This window comes from Eucyclogobius newberryi, unplaced genomic scaffold (genome assembly GCF_026437365.1).
Source record: "Eucyclogobius newberryi isolate DKJ021-1_F unplaced genomic scaffold, fEucNew1.0.hap1 SCAF_2, whole genome shotgun sequence".
NCBI lineage: Eukaryota > Metazoa > Chordata > Actinopteri > Gobiiformes > Gobiidae > Eucyclogobius > Eucyclogobius newberryi.
In genome coordinates, this window is record NW_027315834.1 from 16,762,834 (window position 1) to 16,789,764 (window position 26,931).

The following is a 26,931-nucleotide window of genomic DNA, read 5'->3' on the forward strand; positions in this document are numbered from 1 at the left end:
TTGTGCACCTCTTGCATCAAACAATACTCAGTTCTAGGACTAGGGCATTTCTTGACGTCTAATTAAAATGAGAGCTAGTCATTTCAAATGGTCAATGATCAGTTCTGGGCTTTTAATTTGAGGTCTACAGCCGCTGGCACTAATTGTATGATTGGCACAGACTTCAGAGGAATCAATTTGACATTTTTTGGGTTTAATTTTACTCTATTAAAGTAAAATGATTAGTTCTATTGAGACTTTAAATGCATTTTCAACCAAATAAAGGCTGTAAAGGGAAAGAAATCCCGCACACTGTCAAACTTGCAAAATAAAAGTTTAATAGTAAAGAGGCAACGTTTCAGCGTCTAGGCCTTCGTCAGGCAAAATCAATTTTGCCTGACAGTGTGCGGGAGGATTAACTAGACTAACTAGACTAAGACTAATATCGTCTCATAATTAAAATGTGTCCTGTAAACAGAACCTATGGGGTTCAGAATGATAATTTGAAACAGTTATGACAATTAACAAACACAACCCACAGTGAAAAGACATACATAATGAGTGATGTTTTCTCTCTGCATGTATCACATATGTTCTAATGGATTCCAGAGTGATGGACTCCCTTGAAATGAGATGATGCATCTCGAGGTGCAAAATAAATAAAGAATGAATAATTAATATGTAACACTGTTGTCATATAAATTAACAATACAAAATACAATGTTTTGAAAGTCCTCAGACTATTGCCAACCAGCAGAAAAGCTTAAACCCATGAATAGATGGTTTCTAGTAGTTTCTTTTCTCAATCTAAAACACCAGTATCACATTGTGTGATGCCACAGTCATCAAAGACACAGCAATGGTAATGTTTTGGGAAATGAGGTGCGACAGAAACACTTCCTTCTTAGATGCCTCTTGGGTTTGTGAGCTCAAAAGCCCATGAGAACATAAGTTTAAATGGGTTTGAGACAGGGATTGATACTGTATTGAATAAAATACTGATGCTTTAATTGGCATAAAGGCTACTAGTTAAAGTATAAGTATGAAAAAAGATCATTTACTGAAATAGCCCCACAAACCTCCAAAGAATTAATGGTTATATTTGCTAATGTGTTTCTCGTTCTCTGGTTCCTATGGGTGTCTCTGTGCTCTATTTCTTGTCTAATTGATGGAAATCTGCCAACTTGGAAGTCTCAGAAGAGCAGTAACTTGATTCAGAGATGTCAACAAAGGGCTTGTTGTCATTGTGAAAATTGTCTGAATACGAGCTGTCCGGTCAACTGAACCCATCAAGAGGACATTTTCTTTCTGTCAACTGCTGTTTTGAGGTTCACTACACTACTTATAATATTACTGTTGCAAACGTGTAATTTCTTGTGCGCTTGTGTAGCGGATCAATTGAACTAATGGAAGCTAAAATAATAAAAAATAATTGTGCCACCATAATCATTAAAATAACAATTTAATGATTACTCCATCATCAAATCCGAATCTAATCAGTTGTGTTAATCCCCTTTGATGTTATTACATCATGACTTAAAACTGATTAGCATATTATGGTACAAGACGGTGCTGCTAATCCAGTCTATCAGGTTTGCAGGAGGCTTAATCGATGCTTTTGGACTCAGTTGTGACGAAAACATGCTCATGATTACCTTTTACTTTGGCATCTCAGATTTTATTATGTATTTTATCGATCTTTTACTTTCTATCAGTCAGGCCTCATCAGGATTTGCTAGCACGCCATCTACAACTTTACAAAAAGAGGAGATTAAAAAAAAAACGTACACAATAAAGTACAAAAAATAGCACAGGAGACGTCCAGATCTGTAACTGCGGAAATGTGGAACCAAGTGTTTTGTGAGCCTCGGGGCCAAAATAACAGGATTAATGAAATGCGACTGAAGCTAAATACGTTTTTGATGAGGGAACGATCTTCTATCGTGGTTTAAAAGCTTTAAGTAAATTTTGCATAACATGTGACGGGTCCTAATAAGGTTTTTCTTGATAAAGAAAATGTACTGTAGAATTCGAAAGCTAAGATTATAATTAAAGCTGAACATGTTTCCCATGCATTCCTAACACAACTCCATTGACTGAAAAGTGTACATTAATTGGACAAAACATTTGTTGAAACAATTATTTATATATATATATATATATATATATATATATATATATATATATATATATATATATATATATATATATATATATATATATATATATATATATATATATATATATATATATATATATATATATATATATATATATATCAACAAAAAGTGCCAAATGATTTATTGCTTTTGAGAGTATAGGTTGTGGTTCCAAAAGCAGAGGTGTGAATGAAATTGTGAGGTTTGAAAGCAAAAAATCTTATCAGAGTCGAGTAATGGTTGAGAGACTGCTGGTATTGATCAAGTGCCCCATCAGCCTGTGGAGATATACTGTGGTCATTCTCTGCAATGGGCCGCCACAAATCTTTGTTTTTGCCATCTTGTGATATCACGACAGGGTTTGAAGACATGAGACTTGTCTGTCTCTGGTCTAGTTTTATGCTCTAAAAATGTTTCTTTGTTGTAAAAAATAGATTATATTTGTTTTATGACACAAGGAATACTTTTTCAGTCAGGGTTTATCAGATTTTATTAAGATAATTTCACTTTTCATGTTTTATTTATTTATTTGACAGGGACAATGCAATCATACATAGTTACAAATAAAGCTTGCAGCCGATGTGACGCACACAAAGTTTATAGCCAGTGCTAATTTTCAACTCCCGTCCCTGGTTGGGCTTTTCTAAATCCCCCCACAGATATAAAAGGGATTAAAACACATTTCCATTATTGTAAATAAATCAGTGATGAATGTACACATCTACACAACTCATTCTTCTTCACTCATGCAAGTCACTCATACACGTTGAAATGAAATGATTCGCTCTCCTTTTATGGTGTTACTAATGTAATGTGTGTGTGATGTGCTCTCATTGCAGGATTATAATGCTTCTGGCTTATTTTAGACTAGCTACTGTATGTTTATAACATAGTTCCCACTTCCTTCTATATAGTTTATAAAAATGTTTTTATCAGTGCAATTTCATGTCACAATTAACATAATTTTGTTGATCAATGTCTGTATAGGCCTATAAATGCTGAGACAATTAACTATGGACAATGCATTGTTTAATACTAAGGAAAAGGCTTTATATACTATTTATATTTATTTACCACAATGATAAAAATATATTTTTTAGATAAAATTTGTTTTTTGTTAAGTTGTTTTTGGCCTGTAGGCTTTATTAGACTGAACAGTTTAGTATGGCATGGTGATGAGAGAAAGATTGTAGAGTGATCTGGGGGGAAATGTTGAGGTTTTTTTTCAACATATTGATCGATCTCGATTTACGATTTTATTTTATTTGATCTTTTAAAAAACAAAGTAAGATGGCTTTTAGTAAGGATTTCATGAACATAAATGCTTTTAATCTGTGGCATTTAACACAAATAATACTAAAATGTTGGCTTCCGCCCAAGCCAAAGTTGACTGAGTCTGTGGAACTCAAATAAAAAAAAACCTTCCAAGTAATTGATGATTTCACATTGATGAAGGACAGTCAGAAAAATGTCGAAGCCAGAATCAATTTCACAACACTGCGACCAGCTTCACATAAAGCGCAGCATATGTGCTATCCACCGGCCTCTGTGCGCCACCAGAATGTCATTTTGCTCCTAAAGGTTGATAATGATCTCACCACATGTCTGTATAATAGCTCTGATAGGTATGCAGACTATTGTTAAACAGTTTTGGAATTTGCAAATGCTATTTTGTTTGAGTATCAATATATATTATTCATTTTAAAACGGATTAGTGTCTGGAGAGACGCGAACATGAATTAAGTATCAAATGTATTCTGAGTTCTGAGTTTGAGGCCAAAGGGGCAGAACAGTTGGTGAGGATGTAACAAAACCCACAACAGAGGCGCACACAGAGATGAGAGGTGTCGGATGTGACCTTATCCCGCCTCCTGAACCTCGTTATGGAGAGGAGCCAGGCTTCACAATCTGTCTTTGTCTATTATTTGTGACGTTTTTGTCGGCTGGGAAAAGTTTAGTTTCAAATAAAAAAGAAGAGGAAATGTAATATGTCCCCTTGAATTTTTGTGTTTTTTTTTTTTTTTTTAAATGCTGAAAAATATTAGAAAATTCTGTCACTAATGGTGTTAATCTGAGCATCTAGAGGTCTGTGTGCCCCTGAAACTTTGCAAGAGGATGTTATACTGCGCATATTTTCCCCTTTTAATGGACTGATGGTGGTTTCTAAAAAAAGTGATTTAAAAATTCAGAAAAGGAACAAAACATCTGGATTTAAACTTGCCTTTTACGCACTTATTCCTCAGCCTTTCACATATCCATCTTAGGACTGTCAGCTAAATGGCTACAAGAGTTATCCCTTCCTTATGCCACACTTGGATGACCTTTTGACCTTTTTGTTCAGTAGTTCAACTGATCCCTCCTGCAGTTGTGACCTCACTCTCACCCCCTGATGACCTTTTTAAAGCTGGTTCTTTGTGTTGTAGATAAAGCTCAAACACAAGTTCCCCTGTAAACACACTCCAGCCATACCATTGTTAACACATAGGTCACGAAGAAGATGGCAGGCACTCACTTTCACACCATCACTACAAGTTGGTTTTACTTACTGCCTCATTCTGATACTCCAGAGATGACATCTATTTCATTAGCTTAGACTAATTTAGAGCTTGTTTTGGTCAGATGGACAGATTCTTTCAGACTTGCATTAAATTCTCTGGCCAATGCCATCAATCATTTCATGTGTTCTTATCTACACTTGGTCTGTGTATTGTGTCATCATCCCTGGTCTGGTGGTCCAACGTCTCACTAGAGCCTGGGAACCATGGAAAGTCCCGTGTCCCCTGAAGAACGTTGTGGTTATGGCCTCATGTAAGACGTCATTACAAACATGTTTGTTTTACCAGTGCAAAGGACTGGTGACCTCAACATGAACCATTTTTGTTTACTGATAATCTGAACTGATACTCAACCACACAAACGTATTTATTTACGCACACCCCTTCCACATGCCACCAAAACATTGCAAAATAACATTCCTAAACAATAAACTTAAAGGCTTAACCTGGAATAGTACTTTTATTTTATTTAAACCCAAGAACCAAAACGCAGTAAGTTGGACTTCTTGCTGAATCATTCTGATTCTCTGCTCGGGCACCGACTCTGTTATTGCCTTTTCTGTCCGAGGATTATGGGATTTTTGAGCTCTCAGTGGACTTGATGATGCGTAGCGGCAGAAACTGTGGAATCTGAAAAGCTTTCAATATGCTGCATGATGAAATGCACCAGTGTGGTCAGCCATCGTGATTTTATGAACCCCCATTTATGCAACAAGTGGGTTTGTTTGCCTGCCTGTGCCTGTGGGGGGCATCGCTCATCTAAAGGAGGGGAAGGAATACAGTAATATGTATTCAGTTTTAGATTATGATAACATGCATCTGTTGCCACTGGCTACCAAATGCAATTGGTGGCATGTAGACTTCAATTATATAACATTTTCTCACAACAAAATTATTCTCTATTTCAGTGTCCCCCCATTTGTTATTTCATAGGGCGCAATGTCACAATTGGAATGTGAAATATTGGTTTGTGGGAAACTACTGAATATTTTGTAATCAAAACAATCATAAAACTAAGGGAAAATCAATACTTCTTTTGTAAATCCCACTTGTTTCTCTCCTTCATAAACATGCCTCGTGCTCCAAAGACCAGCGGCACACTATTGAACACAGAATCAGTTTGACTACTACTGTTTCTTTTATTGACTAAATAAAATGCATAGAAAATGTGTTTTCTGGGCTGGTATTCAGAACTTGACTGTAATGAATGAAGTCTGTTTCATTTAACACTTTTAGTTAGGCCTGGCAAATGTAGTGTATTTTCCAAGTAAATTATGGGGCACATTTGTTTCCCATCTGTGCTCGGTGTGCAGTCTGGTTTCCGAGGCAGGTTGTATTGCTCCCGTCTTCAAAAGCGAGCCATAAAAACCTGTGAATGTTCATCGGATGCACTTCAGACTCCACATTGTAATTAGGTCCCATCACATTCCTGTTTGCCCAGTGCTACAGACGATGTAGGGGAGCACCACAGCCGTTTTTGTATTCTTTCCTTAGGGGGTTCTGAAGCTGCGTGTAGAATTGTGTTTACATTGTGTTTGAGCTATTGATCTTTTGTATTCTCAGCTTGTGTCTTTGCACAGATGTTTGTGCATGTTTGGGGCTCATCTTTTCACACTCTTCTCCACAAGTTTCTTTTAGTCTCAGTTGGATGTGAAAGGAAATCCCATGTCTGCGAGGCTTCCAGTGCAGGCGCTCATAATGCCACCGTAGATTAACCACAGAGTCGAAGCAGCTGTGAGCAAAAACAAAAGACGTAAACTCAGAATAGGTGGAAGGAGTACACGACTGACAATAAATCATGCACAGAAATGTCCACAAAACTTGAGAGCATTTATTATAGAATTGACCTGCTATCGACTTGAAATGTGAAGTATATACGTCAAAGAATATATTCAGGACATATTTATGCAACACATATATTACATCCAGTGCAGTAGATATTAATTGTACGATTGATGTTGTTGGTGTGTTTGTTTGTTTGTTTGTTTGTTTGTTTGTTAAGGGAATTATGAAGATGAAGGTAATTGCCTTTGGGGGGAATAATACTATTTCCTCCTGGAATTTCTCTTTGATTTAAGAAGTTACAGAGAGGCTCTCTGAATGAAGATTTTTCCGAAACTCTATGGTTCAAGTTTAATTTAATTTTGTATTTGTTTTACTTTGAGGACAGCGAATGTTAATTAATATACATCCCATCTGTCTTTTTATTTTAGTCAACTGCTTATTTTTCATGTATGCCTTACTTTTTATCATAGTTTATAATGTACTATTATTCATTGCTTTATGTGGCGGCATATTGCTGAAACAAGTGGGTTTGGGTTACAATGGCAATCTTTTTCTGATTGTGAAATACCTGTAGTAAAAAAACACTGCACTGGTCTGAGCTGAACTTGGAGCCACTGAGCCACTGGGTTTTATACTGATACTGCATTTGCTGTTTGTTATGCCCCGTTTGGAAAAGGAGAACCTTTTGTAGCAGGCCACACATATTTGGTGCCCTTCTTTCATCATTTAAGATACCTGTGTGTGACCCCATTCATTTAGACCTGTGTAATTTCCAAACAATAGTTGCAAACCTTGTTGTTTCATTCCGTTTCATCATGAACTGCAGTGTTAACTCAAAAACCTCCTTCTGTAGCAAATTCATGCAAACCATTAGAAGTGCACAGACTCGCCGCGGCTCCCTCTTCCTCTCTGCTCTCATAGCTGGCATTTCTCAGATAAGACCAAGCCAGAAAAAGTGATTTACAAGCCTCCTCTTCTCCCCTCTCTGTGCACTTGTGGGTGCATGTGTGTGCTCCCTCATGATGTTAAAAGACTTGCAGTGTAATAAAGCATCACAACATACTCTTCGATCAAAAACACATCAACCTGAAAATGGCATCACGGTGTTCAGCTCTGGCTTTTGGCCCGGCTGCGACCGTGAAGACAAGGTGTGTGTTTACTGAATAACACAGGTTTGAGTTTGCCCGTCTCGCACCTAAATCTCCCTCCTCTGGTTTTGTCAGGGCCTGTAATGTTCCCCATCCTGAGAGTATTGTGAACACTATCTGGTGTCTAGTTCACTCCCATTTCTTTACACTCCAATACCTCTCTTTGGCCTTTCGCTCTCAACCGTCATCTGATACCAGCGTCAATATTACAGGGCTGAGGATGCCAAGAATGCTCAGTAACTCCTCAACTTATTGGATTTACATCCTTGAGGGATAAAGGCAGTAATAATGATTACACATGTTTTCAAGTGTAATCCAACACCAAAGAGAAATATAATATTTGGACACACCCAGCAGTAGGGTTGTAAAAAAAGAATAAAAAATCTCATACAAATTGATACTAAAACTATATCTTGAAGCGTTTTAGAATAAGCTTGAGCTTCATCAAAACTATAAGACCACATGGAGAACCTACTATTATTTGTGTTGAAAATGACATTCTATTGTCTTAATTTTAAGGCATCAAAATCTGTATTCTTTGGTTTTGAGATATAGTTTGAAATGTTGGTATTGTTTTTTATTATTTACTCCAGCCTAATTTGTGTCGCAACACTGGAATGTCCCCATTGTGGGACAAATATCTTATCTCAAACAATATTTCAACTTGAGCATTTTTGTGATACATTTTTAAATCACATTCAGATAAGTAAAACTTTGCGCAGCTTTTCAGTTCTGAAATGTTTTATTTTACCTTTTCAGCAACAACATCATGGTTACGGTTGATGGCGCCATTGAATGCTGAAATCGTTATGAAAAACTGACTACTTTCTTTTGATCTGAGTATTTTCTCTTTTGAAAGCTGACTAATGTTTTACCTGAAAAGAATCTAATTTCAGTGTTTTCGCGGCTAATGCGATAAACTTGGAAACACGGAGGGACTTTGTTTGACAGCACAGGATGTCCTTGAGACTTAATCCACTCACGCAAACTTTAATTTACTGCTGGGTCGATTAGCAGATGGCTGGATGAATGCATAATACCAGTTGATTAAAGCATGCCCAGTAAAATAAATCCCACAACCCCTCTTACTTAAAACACTTGGTTTAGTTTGCAGAGGGAAATGTGGAGCAAAGATAATGAGAAAAGTGGACAGGGCTATGAAGAAGGGGCAAGTGCGTTGAATTCCAATGAACTGAAGCAATAATATCCTGGACTCACACAAAACCACCTTTTGGGGTGTCTTTCTGCAATTGGGTTGTAATGAATTGAAAACTACAGAAACTACTGTCCTAAACCTGTATTTAACAAGGCAGCAGAAACGAAACCAAACGATGACTGAATTGAGACTATTCAATCAGGACTACTTCATAATCCAGGACTGTTAGGGCTTGGTACCGTTTAAATGTACTAGAAGAACATCACAAAAGTTACAGTGGTAAATTTCCCCTCTCTCCAGTTTTAATGTCAAGTGGTGCTGAGCGAGCACGTTACAGAGTTTCTTTGCAGTGTGATCACAAATGAATGATGACTGCTACATGGTCTTTACTCAAAGTAATGGTACTCAATGTAAATTATGAACATTTTAATTATTTCGTTTTCCAGATAATGATTAATGCCGGATAAGGTACCAAAAAAATAAATACCATTCAGGATATCAGAGTTCTTCACATGGATCAATCTGGGAAGGCTCTCACCGAAAGCCGTTGAGACGTTACAAATACATCATGCTGATTGGTCGAAGCGTCACAACAGCGGAAGAAGCGGAATAATCTAAATTGTGTTAAATCCAGTGTTCAGAAAAGCATAGTCCTATTTCTCATCCACAACTGCACAACGTGTCATTTTGTGCACGTTTTTGAAAAACAAAGCAGTCCGTACTTCTCCCAAAATAGTATGAAGTACGGCCGTCATATTTGTATTTTGTTGTTTTGACTTCCGCCCAAACCACAATGCTGCTCTGTGATTGGTTCCAGTCCTGCCTGTGGGCCCACGTGATTGGCCTGTTTAAGTGCGTATGATGCATATTTTCTTATTTTGACTTTATTTGGTGTATATTGCATTTTCTTTTTCTCGTTGTGTGCACTTTGAATTGCCTTGTGTACAAATTGTGCTCTACAAATAAACTTTCCTTGCCTGCATTTACACAATTAATTTTTTGACACTCATTCATCCATCCATCCATTTTTTTCCGCTTATCCTAAAGATTAATTCAACAAAATATAGTCGCTCTTATATATTTTTATTTGTCAAAAAAAAAAAAACGCGTGACATCAGATGAGTTTTTGCTCAGTGTTTGCTGGGTAATTTCCTAGTGTGGTGTCATCAATTATAAACAGAAAGTTAAATGTATAAACCTAAAAAATGACCTTTTCTGTGATAAATCAAATCAAATCAATTTATTTTTGTAAGGCCCAAAATCACAACAACAGTTGCCTCTGAGGGCCACAGGGAGAAATGAATCAACAATGTCTGTGGTGGCGATGAAGTCAGACAATGTCTGTGGTGGCGAGGGACGATGTCCCAGGGTCCTCTGTCCTTAGACTCTCCTTCTCGGCCAGGAAAAACTACAAAAAAAACCTCTTTGGGAAAAAAGCGTAGAAACCTGGAGGAGTTCCAGTGAAGGAGAGATCCGACTCTCACAGACGGACAGACGGACACAAGGAGACTGGACCCACTCTTCAGGCAGAAGAGGGACCGTCTGAGTCGAGCTGGACCCACTCTTCAGGCAGAAGAGGGACCGTCTGAGTCGAGCTGGACCCACTCTTCAGGCAGAAGAGGGACCGTCGGAGGCGAGCTGGACCCACTCTTCAGGCAGATGAGGGACCGTCGGAGGCGAGCTGGACCCACTCTTCAGGCAGATGAGGGACCGTCGGAGGCGAGCTGGACCCACTCTTCAGGCAGATGAGGGACCGTCGGAGGCGAGCTGGACCCACTCTTCAGGCAGATGAGGGACCGTCGGAAGTGAGCTGGACCCACTCTTCAGGCAGATGAGGGACCGTCCACACAGGGCAGGGACCACTTCACCAGGGGAGGGGCATCTGGGTCCACAGGTCCTCAGGAGTGAGAGAAAGAAAAGAAGGCGGTGAACAGTTTGCAAGTGGAATCAAAAAATAAATATTGTTTGATAGCATAAGTAGTCAGAAGAAGAAGAGGATAGTGCTCAAGCTGTCATACTTCCCCCAGCATAGTTACTCCTAGGGCAGCGTAGCTGAAGCTGTGGGTTTATGTTTCTGTTCCTAACTAGTCTGACCATAAGCGATTTCGAAGAGGAACGTTTTAAGCCTGGACTTAAATGAAGAGACTGTGTCAGCATATTTAACATGGGTCGGGAGCTGATTCCATAACACAGGAGCTTGGTAGCTAAACGCTCTACCTCCTACAGTACTTTTAGAGACTCTTGGCACCACCAGAAGGCCAGCATTCTGAGAGCGAAGAGCTCTGTTTGGATGATATGGTTCTATAGCATCTTTGAGGTAGGATGGGGCCATGTCATTTATGGCTTTGTAGGTCAAGAGTAGAATTTTGAATTTGATTCTAAACTCGACGGGGAGCCAGTGAAGAGACTTCAGCACCGGCGTAATGTGCTCTCTTCTTTTTGTTCCTGTTAGTAATCTTGCTGCTGCATTTTGAACCAGTTGAAAGCTTTTTATGGAGCTTTTAGGACACGCTGCAAGCAGGGAGTTACAGTAGTCTAATCTAGTCGTTACAAATGCATGGATAAGTTTTTTGGCATCGCTTTTAGGCAGGATTCTTCTGATTTTGGCTATGTTGCGCAAATGGAAATAGGCTGTTTTACAAGCTTGATTTATATGAGCTTTAAATGAGAGCTCCTGGTCAAATAAGACTCCAAGGTTTCTTACAGTAGAACTGGAGGCTACACTGACATTGTCCAGTGTGACTATCTGCTCAGATAGAGCGTCTCGTAGATGCTTAGGGCCAAGCACAATGACCTCGGTTTTTTCAGGGTTAAGAAGCAGGTAGTTTAGTGTCATCCAGGTTTTTATCTCCTTCACACAAGTACTAAGTCTGTCTACTTGATCGCTCTGATCAGGTTTCATTGATAAATACAGCTGAGTGTCGTCTGCATAGCAGTGGAAGTTAATGTCATGCTTTCTGATAATGTTGCCTAATGGTAGCATATAAAGAGTAAACAGAATTGGACCGAGTACCGAACCCTGTGGCACACCGTAAATTACTTTAGAGCATGGTGAGGAGCTCTGGTTTACATTAACAAATTGGAACCTATCAGATAAATAGGATTTAAACCAGCTGAGGGCTGTTCCTCCAACACCTACATCACATTCTAACCTCTGCAGTAGAATGTTGTGGTCGATGGTGTCAAACGCTGCGCTGAGGTCCAACAGGACCAGGACTGAGACCAGTCCATCCTCAGCGGCTAATAACAAATCATTTGTGACTTTAACTAGTGCAGTTTCAGTGCTGTGGTGGGCTCTGAACCCTGACTGGAAAACTTCAAATAAGTTATTGTCCTGCAGGTGGCGACAAAGCTGTTTTACTACAACTTTTTCAAGGATTTTAGAGACGAAGGGAAGATTTGAAATAGGTCTGTAGTTTACCAATAGGTCGGGATCTAGATTAGGCTTTTTCAGAAGAGGTTTAATGACTGCATGTTTGAAGGACTGTGGAACATAGCCACTTTCGAGTGAAGTATTTATTATATTAAGAATAGGGTCTATAATTAGGGGAAGAATGTCTTTGAGGAGTCTGCTTGGAATGGGGTCTAGGACACAAGTTGAGCTTTTAGAGGACATAATGGCTGAAGTTATCTCTGCTTGATCAACAGCTGTGAACCTTTCTAGGTTTACAGGTGGATTTATATGGGACGTTAGATTTACAGCTTGGGCTAGTTCAGGGCTAATAGCGGGGGTAATTTCATCTAATTTATCTCTGATTGTTTTTATTTTATTATTAACATAATAAACATTTTTATATATTTTTTTAGCTAAATTCCAAAATAAGTTCTACACAGAACTTATTTTCTCAAGGTCTGCAGTCGTATGTTAACTAATACTAGAAGTGGAATGTGGAATGCCGGTGCCCAGACGGGCTTCTGGAATAAAGTGAATAAACTGACTTAAAAACAGGTACTGATGGCTGGCTGGGGAGGCTGTTTGAAATGAGAGTAGTTGATAATGGTTTGCGAGTTGCCACTAGTCTGATTAGACTGACTCATAAAATGGCTCCATTGAGGGTAATTTGTGTGTGTGTGTGTGTGTGTGTGTGTTAAACCCGCTGTGTGGGTGTCGCATGTTTCAAAGTTGACATGCATTGCTCACTGGTTTTCTTGAATGATTAATGCTGTTCACAGTGGTTTGAACCTCCGGGCCTCGTGTTTGAGAATTTGCATTTTTCAACGGGCCGTATAAAAAATGGTTGCCATGGAGAAGTGTTACGCTTAAGAAATCAGCATTTTACCCTAAGTCATTTTAACTGAGCCTTTTCACCTGACATCATTAGGATATAATCTCTTATTTTTTGTGCAATATTTTGTGTGCATTGACTGTGTTGTATAAAAATCCATAATAAAACTATGTTTTTCTGTTTTTTAGGAGCGTGTGAGGCCGTTCATCTGGCCCTGAGGAAGTAAGAGCATTTATTGTTTTACCATTTTTGACATTAAATTTCTGTTAAAAATATGTATTTGTCACTGGCCACAATGGTAGGAACTGGCAAATGAGATGTAGCCTAGTATTCTGAAAGTGATTTGCAGAAATACAGTTCAAATAGCATGAGGACTTATAGTACCAGTTTATATTTCTATGTAAACTCTACATATTTATTTCCTCTTCTGAGTAATAAATAGCTGGTTTTCAAGATTTGGAATATTTTTTTTTATAAAAGTACCAAAGGGCAGCAGTGGTTCTGTGGTTAGAGCACTTGAAGGTCAGAGTTCTTCATCCTCCTTAGTATGAAAGAGTGCGTGAAGACCAATGCTGATGACAACGATAATAAGAATGACAATGTCGGTAATAAAAACGATAATAACAATATTATAGGGCTGCAACGATTAAGCAAGTCATTCGATTACAAAAAACTTTTATTTTATTTCCTCGAATAATTTGTTTAATTGACATATTTAATAAAAATCCTATGAATCTGTGGCACACAGAACACATGAAACAAAAGCACAACAGAAAAGAAAGCGGCATATTTTAAACTTGAGTGTGACTGGGAAGCAGAGCTTTGTTGTGTGAAAGAGCACAGAGGACCGCGAGTATGAAACAAAGTCCTCGAAGGCGAAGACACAGGATAAAGTGAACGGCACACAGAGCTAACACCAGGGCTGCTTGTCCAAATGTCCACACTCGTCCCCTGACCACTCCTGAGAGAGCGATTTGGACACACTTTCTCCTCGCCGCGGGTCATTTGACTTTGGTGTCAGAGTGGGGAAAAATTCAGCAAAGTTCAGATAAAAAAAGTATTTCTGTAAAAAAAAAATTTTTTTTAAATGGACAAATAATCATCATACATACGGTTCTCACATTCAACAACAAACGGAGTGGATTGTTCAACTTTTGGCCTGTGATGTGAGCTCAAGCTGAAGTAAGCAACTAACGCATACAACTTTGTTTTTTTCTTTAATAAAACGGTTACTCTGCAGTGTGATTTAAGAGTGTTTTGTTCATATTCACAAGTCAACAGTGCATTTAAACAGCTCTTCTGCTTCCGTCAATCTGTTGTGTCCAGCTAAAGACCTGCCACTGTTCGCTGTGGTTTTTCCAACTCTCGCAATGTATTGTGGTGTATATAGACCGGTCTAGTGACCATCGCTGGACACTACTTTTCAAGCTGCATTGTTGGAAATTTTGAGTGCACTACTTTTCACCAGCTGGACATTCGGACACCACTACAAAAGGGAGCCCTAAATCGTGTCCTGTAGGGGACAATGTGGACAGCCCTGGTATCACTGGTCTCACTCAACATACAAACAAGTTTCTAATTTTAAGTGATGTGACATGAAACACAAATTTAATTTATAGCTACTATAACTGTCGGTGTAATCCCTCATTCGTCCAGGCGTGTTCCATAGTAGAAAAAGCTTCAGTTGTAGTCATCTGGACTCAGTTTGAAAAAATAGACGTTTCGACTCTCATCCAAGAGTCATTGTCAATAACAGAATTTAGGTCGAGAACTCCGATATTAATACTGTTCTGTGGTAAGACCCGCCCATTGGGAGGAGCCTTCCTGAAGTAGAAAGAGTTGTTTGTTTCAACAGAAACTCCCCCTTGTATCTACCGAGCTAGCCTATTCAGAATCTTAATGGGCTATTAGAAACCTCTTTGTCTTTGTGAGACCCTGGCTCAACCACCCTGAGTACCTGATTAGCATCTGAATGTCCTTTACCTTTCCAGGGGTTCAGAATCCCATTATAAATAACAGGAAGATGAAACCTAAGCCCTCCATTTCTGTTTAAAGAAGGTCTTTCTTTTTTAACAAAAATAGCTTCCTTGACTCCTCTTTCAAACCATCTTTTCTCAACAGTCTTGCAAATACACAAAGCAAAAAGTTAACAAAGATGTACATTGTGTTGCAATTTTTAAAAATTGCATTTTTGCAATGAGGTCCAATATTTTAACCTTGCTCTGTTAAGCTTCCAAGCCTCTGGTTATGTCTTCTATGTCATGCTGCGCCTCTCACCAAGTCTATTTTTGGCCTGTTATAATTATTGCCACTTGAGGAGCAACAATATTTATCCACTCAACTTGGGGAGATTTATGCTGCGTTATGAACAATTATAGCTCAAGGGGCGGTTATCATGGTGGATTTAATGGAAAATTCCATCACTAATGTGAGGCCGTGTGCCTTGTTTTCTATGTGCAATGTCATTTAAAAGTCTCATAAAAGTCTTTTATTAAACCAAAGCTGCTGTGTCAACATATATTGGAGTTGTTGGCTAATTAAGTTGTCTGCTAAAACACAGAAGAATGGCTTCTGTCTCCTGTGTGAGGTGGTTAGAGCATGGGATAAACAACAAACAGGAAGAGCTTGCTGTTATGGCAGAAAATTGTGGTTAATGTATTTTTGTCAAAGCCCCTCAAGTTCACCTTGCATGAGGCATCATATGGATTGGCCACCACAAAGTCCTTTTGGAATATTTGTCCCACAAGGGAAGAACAAACCCTCTATGGAATAACCTGGTCAGGCTGCGAAATAGACGGGGGCCGGGGGGCCGGGGCCGGGGGCCCGGGGCCCGGGGCCCGGAAGCAGTCAAATCTCCGGCGGGCCCGGGGTTTGAATTAGGAGGGGGCCCGTCGTGCCCCTGTATCTAGATTCCTCGAAAAAAAAATCAAGATTTAACTAGTAATTTGGTCATATTTGGGGCATTTTTTATCGCTTAAGTTTCGTTTTGACAGACATGCCCACTTCACAGTCTTCTTGCTTCTCATTGGCCGAGCGGTGTCCGTGATCTAATTTCGATGAAAGCGGGCATCCGATTGGCCGCTGCGTTCGGTATTGTTCGGTTGCACTCGGAAATGCCCGGTCTAATTTTGCCCCAAACGTGAAATCTAGGTCGGCGGGCGTCAATCTACTCAGTCCGCAATTCGGTCTTTTTAAAGTTGTTTGCAACAAAAGCTGTGTCAATGTGGAAGTATCCAAAGCGTTGGAGTTGTTAGCATCGGGGCAATGTATATATGTTAGTTTATTTTGTAGGCTGTGATTTTATATTTTATATTTCCACAAGATCTCCTTGTGTCAAATGCTGTATACAGTATTTATTTAGTATCTAAGAAACATTATTATATTGAACTAAACAGCATTGAAATATCATGATCTCTGGTTTATAGGAATTCAGTATTTGTGCTCTTCCTTCATGTCAAATAAAAGATGAAAGTACTTTAAATTGTTTTACATGCTAATAACGAGGTTTATAACAAAAAAATGTATCTTGTTCTTATGACGCCGCAATGCCGCGCGCGCTTGTGGGCCCCTGAAATTGCTGGGGGGCCCCTAACTTTTTTAGGAAGTGGACCCCCCTGGCCCCTAACTTTGAAAATCTATTTCTCAGCCTGCTGGTCATTATTATTATTAGGACCACTGAGATTAAACATTTAAGGCAAACTATTATATTATATCTTTTGAATAGGGACAAGTTTTGAAATGTGAAATGCAACAGCAAGCTAAGCCTAAGGACTAAGGACTGGACTAACATAATGACGATTTTGTGATTTCTGTCATGTCTTTGTGATTTTAATGCAATTTTTCTTGTTGTGTGAAGCACTTTGACTTGTGTACCAATTGTGCTCTACAAATAAACTTACTTTACCATCATCAACATGCGCAATAGAGCAAAAAATCTATGTTGAACTTAATTAGAAAACAAACATTTTACAGACACTGAACTATAGGGACCTTTATTTTGGACTTAATCTACGAAAATGCTTCGTGTTCTTAAAGAATTAATTTAATTGACTTAATATGCGTTAACAGTCTTTTCTTTGGATCTTCTAATTTTAATGTATTTATTTATCTTGTTTCTGTCTGGTCCTGCCCAGTTTTGTTTTGGTTATTCTTATGTTCTAAAAATAGCTAAGCAGTGTTTTATTGTTCTGGTGTATAATAAAGAGATAATTGGTGCTCTCTACATGTGAAATTATGCCTCACTGGTGTTCATACAATACACATTTATTTTACTCTCTGATGAGCTACATACACTGTATTATGCTTTTCACCCACCACTGTCCTTTTTAGGCATGTTTTCCCCCAGAGACGAACGGGAAAGCATGAGTTTGTTTTGCGGGGCTTGTATAGTCCCGGGTGGTGTTACTGGGGGCGTTTGTGTCTCAAAGGGAAGCTGCTGCTGTGAAGGCAGGCTAAACCATCACACAAATACTCTTAACTCACTTAAAAACCAGAGAAGAGATGACGGGTAATGTCAGTATCTCTGTTGCCTTAGTTTGGCGCGGAGCTCTTCATCCAACAAACAAAAATGACTTGCAACAGACAATTGTGTTTTTGTTTCTACCGGTCATTAAAATCCATATCTTAAGTATTATACATTACATATATGTGGGTTGTAAGCAAAGTAATTTTAGGTTCATATGACTGTAGTTTACTAAAGTCGTGGCCTGTGCGCAATGAAGTGTGGTTCTTGCCCTCAAAACTATTAAGCATTGCGTATTTGTATGTAAAAAGGCATAAACTCACCTAAATTTCAAGCTAAGTCATTCGTGCATTCTCATTTTTGCTAAGAACGAAGAAAAATGTTGTACGACTAATGCCACCAGCTAATGAATCAACTAACAGACTATATTTTCCTGGTGGGTTTGCAGGAGGTCAATCACAAAAACTTCAGATCCCATGTACATTTCTGCGCCACTAATTTAGCTGCATCTCCCACGTCTGTCACACTTGTACCTCAGCGTACATAGAGATGGGTACAGTGTGAAGCTTGAATGCCGTGCTGATGAAAGCCTGTGCTGATGATCGCTTTTTCATTACATCCTTAGCCAGGCTTGGCATTTCATTTTCTCTTGCAAAAGGAACAGAGGAGTTTAGAATTCCTCCTCTCGACAGCTCGGGCTCTGGATCTGACCAAAGTATGAATGTGTGATTTGAAATATTGTTTTTTCATTGCCTTTATGCTCAATTAGCCTCAGCTGGTTGATGTGTAGTTAAATGTATTCACGCCTGAAAATTAGTCTTGATTCTTTTTGTAAATATGGCTGTGTTGTACGTTCAAAAAGTATTCTTGAACGTTGTTAATGATCTGCACAGTTTTTTGTGTTTTTTTTTTGGCTTTTCCTTTCCTCGTTCAAAGAGTAAACTCTTACCTCCAAGTAGTTTCAGTTTCATTTGAACATTTGAGCAGATAAAATGTCCCGCTGTGGCCTCACTTTGGTATGAATGATATGGCAATTGTGTCTTGTACTGTTCCTCTTTTACAAGCCACAGAAAGTCCTCTTGAGCATCCTTATCTGAGCTGTGGAGGAGCCATGGAGGCTGTAGGTGGGGGTTTACTCGCATCTGGATTCACTCAACATGACTGACATTCCTTAGGGAAACTGGAAGTCAAAGAGTGCAAAAGCAAAATGGTAATGAACTAGTCTTTAATGCCAGTGTCAGTCACCCATGCACGGTCCCACTGGGCAGCTGTGCACATCACAAGAGCGAGGTGTTTACCATGTAAACAAAATCCCATGACTCTAGCTCCGCCGCAGCCCTTGGGTGTGGGAACGCAGGGCTTTCGTGTAAATGTAGGACTGCCCTTAGTGTCCATTACTTAGTCAGATGTTTTTGTGACTTCAGACTGTAAAAATGCTCAACTTATTGGCATTATTTTTCAGGAAATTGCTTTGGAAATCTATCTTGCGTATATAAGCAGTGTTTTTATTGTGTTTTTTTTTTTTTTACTTACAACTCTTAAAAAATACATACACATTATAACTGTATTTATAGTCTCATGATGTAAATATGTTGATAGGATGATCTAAACATTTAAGTTGACAGACTGTAAATTAAAAAAAAATCTACTCCTAAACTTCTCACCCATTTTCCACTTCATCGCAGTGTTTTCATGCAAAAACTTTCACTTTTTGATATTTTCTTCCTTGACATTAAGTGCAAGACTAATTTAATATGCAAAAAATACTTTAGTTTGTGCCCCTGTCTTATGTACACTTAATTAAGTGCTTACTTTATATAACTCTTGAAGGCTTAAAGATGACATTATAATACCATAATAATAGGTAATTAAAACCTTTTGTTCAAAATCTAATGGCAGAATTGGTCAACTAAAGCTACACTGCAAACAATCATTTGTTTTGAGTTGATGTATAGAAAGTGATGTCATGGATGGTCTTTTCCCCGAGACTACCAAACTAAATGGGACACAACTAAATATGGTAAATCTAAGATTTTGAAAAGACTTTGCTAAATTAATTACTAAATTAATTAATCTCCATACTGCCAGACTGTGTGATCTTCTAAGCATTTCTCCACAGAGGCAAGAGGGTAGCGGAACCTCCACCAGAAACGTTATACCTCTTGAACATGCCCCTTCACTAATAAGCAAGTCCAAACGTTTGTTAAAGTGTTCATTCACTTCGCTTGAACCCGGCTTGGTCCCAGACACAGTTCAGAGGGAAGAGGCCTGTGGGTCTTTGACCACATAAACAAGCTAAATCCTGGATGTCTGTTGTTTCTCCTGGTCGTCATCATGTGACACTTGACAAAGAAGTGACAGATGAGCTGAGGATGGTGTGATGCAGAGGAATTAATTGCGAGGTGTTTGTGAAATGTGTGCGTTTGTGTGCGCGTGTGCTCTGCAGCTGAGGCTCCACAGTGTGGGAATTGACTTGGGTGTCTCAGTGGTGATACTGCATAGCTTTATTCCACTGGGACGCCAAAGTAATGATGCCTCTGCGTCCTGCCCTAATTGCTTAGAATCCTACACAAATAAGCTCCCACTGACAGCATACACTTTTGCCTGTAGGCTTTTTTAGACCGGAGGGGAAAGTGTAAAATTGGGGATGAGAGAGAAGGGAGGACATGCAGCCATGAGTCGGGATTTGAGCTTACAACACTGCGGCACATGGAGCCATATTTGTGCTGTGACTAAACCACTCGACCAATGGGCAGCACTTGCTGCTTACATTTTCCCATATTAGTCTAAATCAACTTTTGTAAGCTTTTAACATTCAATTAGTGTTAATTACCACAAAAAGTCCCTAAAGTATTAAAAGTTGTTTTCATCCTGTCAGAGAGACCATGTCTGCATCGAAGAAGCTGATCCAAACCCACACTAGCTGTTTTCATTTCTGGGTAGATGAGCTTGCTTCAAGAGATGGGTGGTATTTCATAACTATTGTGTTATGCATGTTACACAATGCAAAATATTAAAGATACTTAGGGAATGGGAAATGTAGTAAAATATGGGACCTTTAGACCTAAACATGGTTTAGTCTCCATTATATCACAAACAAATGTATTAATCTAGTGGGAAGTTTATAAAGTGCAGTTTATAAATCCAATTGACAATAACATATTTCCTTCTGTATTAACATTGTTAAAGTTGTTTCCTGTTTTTGTTTTTTAAGTGGAGCGTTCTCTTGCTCTCTCGATAAACTGCGTGCTTCTTACTGGAGGGTCACCGAAACTTAGGCATGTTCAATCCAGTGACTGGTTCCAATCCAGTGGAAATGTGCCTTTTACATAACCAATTAACAGCTCTGCACATTAATTCTAATCTCGGTGGATAATTAATTTTCCCAAAGGACGGCATGAGAGCTTGCATAGGCGTGTAGCATTATTTGTATCATTATGAAAGGCAGTCAATTTAGCGTCTTAAATAACCGCTAACATATTTAAAGCCAAAGCTAAAGAGAAACGGTCTCTCTTGCTTCTTTTTCTTGACTTATAATTGAAATGCAGTGTGTACATAATCAGTTGTTTCCTGACAAAACTCTTCAGTCTAGCCGGCTTTTTGCAATCAGCAGTGTCCCTGTTAAGGCTGTGTCTGATGTGCTTTGCTGAGTTTTTGCTTGTCTGTGTTATAGTCACACTAGTCCCCATCCAACCCTCTGTTTGGTCTGGTCTTTGTTCATTTTGGTCTGGATTTGATGGCGATGTTTACATAAATAATATCTCTGTTTACCAGTAACAATATTCAGGCAATATTATGTCAATCCAACAGAAATGGCTTAAAACGTGTCTTTAAAATGTTAGTTTAGGCTGGGCAAAATGCAGTTAAGATAAATATATTTTAAAAACAATTAAATATCATACAAATTTCATCCCAGAGTTGCACATTTTTAAAGTTTATTATTTTACTTCCCGTTTGTAATTGATGACATCACACACTTTTTTTCAGTTGTCAAATAAAAATATGATATGTAATGTAGTTTCTTCAGTGTAAATTATCCATAATCTTATGCTTTTTCAACTTTTCTCTTCAACCGGCCACTCGATTGGTGTAAAACTGTAATTTATATTTACTGCAAGTACAAATACACCAAATAAAGTCCGAATTAGAAAAGCATAAAGCAGACTCTCCAACCACTCTCTTAAGGATTGTTGATGAATGGACTTGTGTGTTCATGCCGTGAAAGACCCTGTCAGTCTTTACCATTGTCTAACTGCCTGTGTCTTGGCACATGACCATTGTGAGTGTTCAGAGGTCAGACAGGGAGCAGAGGGCGTCGCTGTCTGCAATCTGGACCTGCTGTGTGCGTCTGCTCATCTGTGTCCACCCATGTGAAAGCAATGCCAGGTAGTGTGGCATAGTGTGGTGTGCAATTAAAATTACAAGCAAATGTATATCTACTGTATACACCATTACTTAATTTGTGTGTAAAAAAAATCTACTTAAAATATAATAAATGTGAGGCCGCTCTCTCATGTCATTTAGATGCCACTCAGGCATCTGTGGAATTACATGTAGGCAGAGATGAGTGAAAATGAAAGTCGTGCCGCAGAGGGCAGTGCCAGGTGACCTGAAGAGGATTGCATTGAAAATGTAATAAAACCTACGGAATTTTTCTATTTCGTCATCGGTGAATAAGGTCTTGAGCGAGATGAATAGGAACTATATGGATGTGAGCTGAATGTCAATACAGCTTTAGTGACAATTGCATTCACTAAACTTGACTTGAAGCTTGACGTTAAAATGTATATGGCTAGATTAGATTATTTAAATTGGCCCGGTTAGGTCAGCTGTATAGGTTATGGCTATAAGCTTGTGAAGGGAAGCTTTCAATTACAAAATAAACTGAAAACTAAATATTCTGATATTCTTATAGTGTGGAACATACAATATAAAACAAGTAATAACAAAAATCAGAGATTTATTTCTGTTTTTGCAATGCATTTTATTTAGGAATGAACCAAAATGCACTTTATCATCTGCAGTTTGTCCAGAACGCTGCTGTATTATTGTTTTTAACATGGAGTCTTGTGGAGTGTCTTTGTACTGGCTTCCTGTTCACTTTAGAATTGACTTTAAGATTTTATTGTTTGTTTTTAAAGATTACATCGCAGACCTCATACAAATTTACACCCCTTCATGCGCTCTGATGTCCGAGTCCCAGCTCCAGCTTGGGCTGCCTAAGGGTGTTCTCTGTGGTCAGTCCTAAACGCTGGAACGCTCTGCCCCCCCAAGTCCGAACGACCCCCACAGCGGAAGCTTTTTTAGGCTCGTCTTAAAACAGAATATAAACCGAATATAAACAGAATAAAATAATAAAATACAAAAGGTTTATTTTTAAATTGTGTTTATTTGTCTGCTTATTTGTGTTGACTAGCTGGTTTTGCTTGACTCTGTGCAGCACTTTGGAAACTGCTTTTTGTTTGTAAAATGTGCTATAGTAATGAAGTGGATAGGAATTCCAATTCTCAAATTACCTGACAAACACGAAACAACAAGAATCTGTGTTAGTTTCATACGGAGTTCCTTGAATTTTGTTTACTTCGGTGCCTTGCATGTAGGAGTCATCCTTTTCTGGTGTGTTCTTTAGATTCGGAGTCTGATCTTCTGTAATTGCCAGGCCTGTGGTGTGGTCTCCAAAGCCCTTCTGATGAATATGTATTGTCTTGTTTCTTTCCAGTAATATCCTGTGACAGTAGAAGGAAGCATTGTGCCAAGTGATGCTCTGCCATCTGGATGGTTAGATTTTGGATGCTGCGTTTCAGGACATATGGGCCGACACATTCACAGAAGTGCAGTGTGCCGCGCTGAAGCATATGGTTCTTGGAGATAGAGTGGAGACAGACTGGCCTTTTCTGTTGGATTGCACCGTGGGCCTCAACACTGTTAGAAGTGCTGCCAGGAAACTCCACACAGAAACAGAGCCGGTTCACTGACTCTGCTTGTTTCTGTACAACCTTAAACGGTGGATCATTGAGTGTTGGAACAATGCTAATACAGTTACAGTTACTCGATTAAAAGCTCCTAAATTACACATTGCCAGTCAAGCAGAAGGAGTGCCATGTTGCCCGCATCACTATTAGATCACATAAAACTTTATATGCAAAATGAATGGTTTAAGGAGACCTTTTACACTGGCACTGGTCCAATTTCACACGGGGATTTTGGGTTTGTTGTTGACTGGTTTAATATAATTATTGGCACAGAATTCATGAAAACTGTCATCCAAGTATCTGACTTTTTATAATCAAGCAAGCAAACAAACAAAAAAGTGACAAAGTGCAAATTGTCCCTCCAGTTACGGGTGGGTGATATCCCCAACATTTTTATTTCATCACTGCTCGATTTAATCATACTTAACCATACTTGGTACAAACCTCATTTTTTAGATTCATTCAACTGAATTTACTCTTGGAATATAAACTGTTTTACTGATAAATACTTGGTTAAAGTCGGTTAAACTGTAAATAAACGTGAGAAAACTCTGCGGGAAAAGTAAAGTCTGTCTACAGATTTAAAACATTGATCATGGGCAACCACTATCTGCTTTTTCACCCTTTTTTTTTTCAGAATCAATTGTGAAATAGTCAACTTTGACATACGACACACTTAACCTGAGCATTACTTACGCCTACAGCCAACAGAATAGAAAAAAGTTCCAAATCCGACAATGACAGTATCTACTACTATATGCTTCTTCGAGTTCACGGTTTACTATTATTAAATCCAATTCTGTTTACTTGGAGCACAATGGACACTGACCAATAGAAGTACCTGGTGGAAAGAAGTGTGAATCCTGGCTTCAGCCACATCAAACTATGCTACTTGTCCTTAACAAACCTTTCCCTGGCACATGTTTCAGTTGCTATCACATTTAGCACCCTGTTGAATGTCATGGTACTCCACCAAAGCTGTTGTTCGAGATGATCCGATTATACTGCCTTTTACACCATTGACCTTGTAACCATATTTTGTGCCGGACTCAGACACGATCTCTGTGGACCCAGCTGTAACACCTCTCGTCTGTTTTTCACCTGCAGTTGGATCGAGGCCCTGGGGTGACTCATTTATCCTTTCATTCTGAAGAAAGCTGGGCTGAATAGATAGATCTATATCTATACTTGCATAACTATACAATCATGGAATGTCCATACAGTTTAGTATCTTTGAGCTGCCATAATCGCTTAGAAATTGTGTGTTTTAGTTATTTTTTCCTCTTTGTCAGATTTGTTCACTCTTCAGTTTTCATTTTGGAGCGTGGTTTCACAAATGCCAAAGGCTGTTTGTTTTGGATAGCTCTGCGAGTGTGCTCCTCCGTTCATAATTGTGTGTGTGCTGGAGTGGGGGTGGTTAAGGGGTTTTAAGGGCTTCAGGGTGTTTCTTGGGAAATGAATTCAACATAGGGGAAACAGGCCCCTCACTTCTCAAATATCAACCAATTACTGACGATTTGGTTGTGGGTCTATCGAAACTCATAATGTTTTGGGAAGGAGTCCAAGGCCTGATGCAATGTGCAAATGTCTAAAACTTAAGAGGGAGAAGGTCTCACCTTGTAAACGGCATTTACACATAATTTGAGCATGTTAAGTGTGCACATTGATATGGCACTACACACGAGTTGTTTTCATTGTGATTTTAGTTATTAAATCCTGATGCTCAAGCAATAACTACACATTGTCTGTTTTGTTCTTCTTGTTTTGTTTTTCTCAACACATTTAGTAGATTATTTAAAATCTTATTTCAGTTGATAACCCCTTAAATGTCTTTGCAATTGTTTTCACCATGAAAACTAGTTTGACTAAATTTAGCAGTAAAATGTTTTGCGGTGCTTATGTCCAAACATGGATTGGAGAGTGTTCAGAGATGAGACTTTGAATGGACATCTACTCTGAAGGAGCTCTCCTTAAAATGATGTGCTTCTGTCCTCGACTTCCCACTTCTATTAGAGTCATTCTTGTGTTTATCTTCCCTCGTGCTTCAGCCTGTCTCGCATCCATCTCTTCACTTTTTCAGTCTTTATCTCCACACTTTACAGAATGTTCATATACTCGACAGGCATAGGAACTGCCATCTCCAAACTCTTATAAAATCAAGACCAGATGCTTTGTGAGAGAGATCACTCCACGCACGCGCACGCACACGCACACACTATTGTTTTTTTTATTTATTGTCTTTCAATCCAGGTTTCTTTCTGCTTCTTCAGTCTGCTGCAGCCCTCACTACAATGACACAAAACATTAATCCTGGACTTTTAAAAACTCTGATCCGGCCAGAAATGATTCTTAAGCCCCTTTTTTACTTTTCTGTTCAAATTGTTGAGTTGAGATCTATTATTTTAAATTTTAATGCATTTTTTTGTGTGTGTTTTTTGTGTTTTTTTTATATTCTCATTTCCATCCTGCTGGGTCGACTTCCTACAGGAGACCACGCCAGCAGATGGCTCTTGAAGGGGGTAGAGCCAGACATGACTGTGGCTGCTGGGGGAGGAGAAAGAGTGCAGGGAACGAGGCTTTGGAGGTCCCTGTAAAACAAAGCAAACTGCTTAGGAACCAATTCACAACAAGGCCAGAGTCCTCTTTACGGAGATCAGATTCAGGTGTTTTTATCTGGAAAAGTGTTCCTGGATGCTGTTCCATGTTACGTGTTACGTTTGTGCAACGTACCGGTAATTTACTAATATGATTATTGCTCTAAAGATGAATTAAAATGTGTTTAATGCGTATGGGATTCTTTGAGTGGAAAAGTTGCTCACGGATTGTACCTTTTTTTTTTTCTTAATATGTTTTCTGTCTATTTCTGCGAGATGGATACTTCATCTTCTTTTATTTCACGTTTGTTCTTCTCATTTTTGTCTTGATTTAAATTCGAGTTTAATATTGAGCCGCTCTATGCAGGTTCAGCTCTTTCATTCTTACCCTCAACGTTTCAGTATTTGCTAACATGAATGATGGTAATACAACCACATCAACATTCAAACATTGCACTACAATGAATAATAGACTTGAGAGAAATCCCAGACATTAATGCCACGTTTGACTGGTTCTACTATAGCAACAGCAGATGCTACATTTTCACCACAAACCTGTCTCCTCTAAACAATAAGACTTGAGAAATAAAGCTCAATTTTCAGTCCTCCTTCAGTTCGTCTCACTCCTGTCTCAAACTCGGATCTGTTTTTACACGTTTCAATGTTGTATTTGGGTTCTGTCCCAGGGCTGAATCACTGTGTGAAATTGGATGTGTGGCTTTGACATAGCCAACTTTTAGCACAGACAGTAGATCTGCCATAACTCGGCATGGGTCCATCGTTTTTCATTTAAATCTCCTTAATCAGCCGCACACTCATAGCAACAGTACATCGAATTGGAGGTGCGCGCACTAAATAAAGTAGTGGAAAATATCAGATTTAAGGGCACCAATAG

At 38.8% G+C, this 26,931-nt stretch overlaps 1 long non-coding RNA gene across 1 annotated transcript in view; it reads left to right on the forward strand.

Moving 5' to 3' along the window:
* Positions 1 to 24,609, forward strand: part of LOC140368065 (uncharacterized) — a 39,469-nt gene extending 14,860 nt beyond the window's left edge. The window contains exons 2-3 of the long non-coding RNA XR_011928145.1: positions 13,197 to 13,230; positions 24,550 to 24,609. This is a non-coding gene — a long non-coding RNA (uncharacterized lncRNA). The remainder of the gene's footprint in view (positions 1 to 13,196; positions 13,231 to 24,549) is intronic.
* Positions 24,610 to 26,931: the final 2,322 nt, after the last annotated feature.